General features: G+C 40.1%; 1 protein-coding gene across 1 annotated transcript in view; it reads right to left on the bottom strand.

Annotated features, from left to right (window-relative positions):
* The window catches only part of LOC101851588 (5-hydroxytryptamine receptor 1A), a 112,345-nt gene that overhangs the window by 57,369 nt on the left and 51,051 nt on the right, over positions 1-3,925 (bottom strand). The gene's annotated exons all lie outside the window — the stretch shown is intronic.

Here is a 3,925-nt window from a genome sequence, read left to right as displayed (position 1 = left end):
AGAGTGTGTGTGTGTTGTTTGTGTGTGTGTGTGTGTGTGTGTGTGTGTGTGTGTGTGTGTGTGTGTGTCTGTGTGTCTGTCTGTCTGTCTTTCTTTCTCTTTTGTATCATTGTGTCATCTATAACGCAATCTCTAATGAAACACATGTACAACTCTTACCTCACTATCTGTAGATTGACATCCATTATATCCAAAGACACCGATTAATGTCTCTCTGGATCACAAAGTCAATCGTCAGACACAAATGACAAACCCTGTTAATCCGTTAACGAATCACTATGTGGATCAGTCTTACAACAGTGTAGCAGCGTTCAGTGAATGAATGGCCCAATCAGTCTCATAATCTTCCCCGATCGGACGCTGATAAGACACACAATCCGTCGGCGCCCTCGGGTTCCTCCTGCACGAACGACCAGTTCACGACGAATGCACCTCGACTTTCCGTGAACATTTGCCTTGACAGTCCAAGGTCTCCTTTTCCAGAGGGGTTTTTTCGTTTATGTAAGCACATTCTGATCTCCAGTCCGAAGCACCTATACGACAGGTCCCACCCACGACTCAGCCCGCGAGCAGAATGTGTTATTGTTAACTCTTTCATGACGACACAGCGAGCAAATAACAGTACCAGTATGACTAATCAGCAGGGGCCGAAGACAATGTTGTTGGATATTTCGAACCCTTTAAACACATACGGTACCAGAAACACGAATTTACCTTTATTCTAAACAGTCGACTACGGATGAGTTGATTTCGTCTTGGCAGTAAAAAAAATAGGGTCAACTCATCCGACGTTCAACTTACACGTTGGGAAATAAAAAGAAGAAGAGGTGCTAGGACTCGAGAAAAAAAAATCTTAGTTTAACAAAAAATCAACTCTAAGGAGTTTAACACAAGCGGAGTCTATGTAGACTGTGATATGCATTCTTTTGCCTGATGTTTAAGGTTGCCAATAAAAAAAAAGAAAGAAAAAAACGTAACTGAAAAAAAAAAAAAATTTGTAAGAAAACTACGCCCCAAAACAACGATATTTCCAACGCAGTCGAAGGACCAGAATGTCCGTCGCCAAATGAGTTAACGGGGAGGGGATTTTTTCTCTGTGTTTTTCTGACCTAACTTTAACCCTCATTATATTTACCCTACCACATAATCCACCAGCACGCTTCCTCCCCGGCTTCTGGTTGGCTGCTCTGGTTGCTTGACACAATATGACGCCTTGTCTAAAGAGTCACAGACATTTGTCTTGATCCACTTATAGGTTATTTTTACACGCGCTGTCATGTGACACCAGATCTCTGCGGGGTACCAGGAACGTCTACTGTACGCTGCTTCAAAGAGGACGCGGCTTCTGGTCATTTGCAGAGCTAGGCACTGTTTTGAGGGCACTTTAAAAAAAGAACTATAACTTCGCTACTTTTTGAAATATTTCAGTTGCGTTTTCTTTCTTTCAAACTTTAAAGTGAGGTCAGATCATGCGTACGGGGAACTTTGTCGACTTGAAATTATGAATGTTTGTATAACGGTCAAAAACGTGACAAAATATTGCCCTTGATTTCTGTTTCTACTGGGAACGTGGGGAGTTAACCAAGACATAAGTAGGCAAAGTCTCAAGAATATTCTGGATGACTTAGCGGTTCTAATACACGGTGTTTCCCGCACTGTCTCAGTCTCATTTCCTCTTTCGATTTTCCTCTCTTACTCTCGGCTCTTGTCGACTTTCACACATACACGCTGAAATAGAAGTATCTCTCTCTCTCTCTCTCTCTCTCTCTCTCTCTCTCTCTCTCTCTGTGCGTGTGTGTGTGTATGTGTGTGTGAGTGTGTGTTTTAGCAAGATTGTACCCCTAAGCACATCTCGGCTGGCTGACTTTGCAGATAATACCAAACAATAGCAAGGCGCGGGGAACAATAAGGCGGGACCGTCAGCTATGAGGACACCGGGGTCTATTTTTAGCCCGAGGCAGTTATGGGCCACCAGATGTTGACATAATTTCTTAGCTACGTCATCTTGCACAGAAGGAAGACCCTGAGAGAAGACATTTCCTCATAGTCATAGTGTTGTCCATGGTATAATATGTTAACCGACTTCCCACAGAGCAGGAGTGTATCTGTGTATGAGTGTATGGGCGTGTATGTGTGTGTATGTGTGTGTGTGTGTTTGCTATTGGTGTAAGTATGTGCATAGATTGTAGATAGATAGATAGATAGATAGATAGATAGATAGATAGATAGATAGATAGATAGATAGATAGATAGATAGATAGATAGATAGATAGATACACCAAAGCATGCAGCATGCATGCAGGCAAGCACGCATCCAGGCACAAACCCACGCACGCATCCACGCATGCACGCATCCACGCACGCACTCACACACCTCCTACACTCACATTCTTGCCTGTCTACCTTACCTACCTACCTACCTACCCACCTACCTACACAAACACACACACACACACACATACACACACACACATACACACACACACACACACACACATTCATTCATTCATTCATTCATTCATTCATTCATTCATAAATTGTATTTTTTAATTGCAATATCTGCTCAATTTCGAATAGGCTTCACGAAAAAGAGTCTTTATTTATGTTCATGCTATGGAGCATGGGCTTTAGCATGACAATGTGTGCCCTTGTGTGGATTCAGGGCAGACATTTCTCGACGGCCACAGAATAAATACGGCTTGATCTATTTCCAAGCAATTGCGTTTGGGGCGTGCGAGGCTAATAAGATGCAACGAAAACACAAGCCCCCCATCTTGGGATCATGATACGTATAAATCGAAAGATCTTGTCAGTATGTTAGTGTTTTAGTACGCATACGTGGCAGCTTGCACTGTTTTCTTCCTAGGAAGTTGAGACTATTTCAGAGTGTAATCAGGTCTGCTGGGGCAATAGTATAGATTGCAAAGCGCATAGAGCTTGATTATTATTAATATTATTATTATTACTATTATTATTATTACAAACACGGGGGAAAAACGAGACAGATGGTAGCCTATACAGTTATTGAAAGATACCTCTTGATGTCTTTATTCGTTGAGAAAATTCATGATCTGAAAACCTCGAGGAACTGACTTGGCCGATAGTGCAATAATGTGGACAATGCATCAATCCTTTGACAACTACTGTTGAACAGTAGAACATCTTACTCTGTTATTTCTTTCTTTCTTTCTTTCTTTTTTTTCACTTATCCATTTATATATTTGCTTATCCATTTACTTATTGTTTATCTATTTGTCTATTTATTTATATTTAACATTTTCATTTTCAATAAGTTTTGGTTATTTATTCTTTTAAAATGTATTAATTTATCATTTTCTTTGTTCTTTTTGGTTGGGAAAGGGGGGGGGGGCGTGTAACTTGATTATACATATACTACAACGATTGATAGGCCTACTGCTGTGTCTTGGACTTATGCTGTGTGATGTCATAAAACAGAAGTCGGAGTCAGGCTGTTCAACTATTCTACGCCAAGCAAGCATTCTTGTTTTATTGGAGAAATAGAAAATTGTGTTTTTATTTAAGAAACTGTACCTACATTATGGGTCTTTTTCGATGTTTTAATTTTTTTTTTCTTATTTGTTTTTCTTTTTCTAAACGTTTAGACTTTAAGTTTTAATAAAATATTTCTTGAGCACATGCAACCGATAGCACAGACAAAGAAACTGGAGAAAAATATCACGGTCTTTGATTTAGTACATCTGAACCGCTGGCCAACGATCACTATGGGTATATAATATTATGGAGATGTCGGTGATCCAGTAACATATTAATGTTATGAGACATCGTGGTGAAATCAGGCGCTCGTCGAAAAATGAATTTAAACAAGAATGAAATTAAAGAACAAGGTATTTCTTCCTCCGGTTTGGCTTTTTTTACACAAAATTCTGAGGCGGGTGGGGGGATT

Source organism: Aplysia californica, unplaced genomic scaffold, assembly GCF_000002075.1.
Source record: "Aplysia californica isolate F4 #8 unplaced genomic scaffold, AplCal3.0 scaffold00350, whole genome shotgun sequence".
NCBI classification, from domain to species: Eukaryota; Metazoa; Mollusca; class Gastropoda; order Aplysiida; family Aplysiidae; genus Aplysia; species Aplysia californica.
Note: the sequence above shows the minus strand (reverse complement) of the source record. Positions and strands in the feature narration are given on the sequence as shown.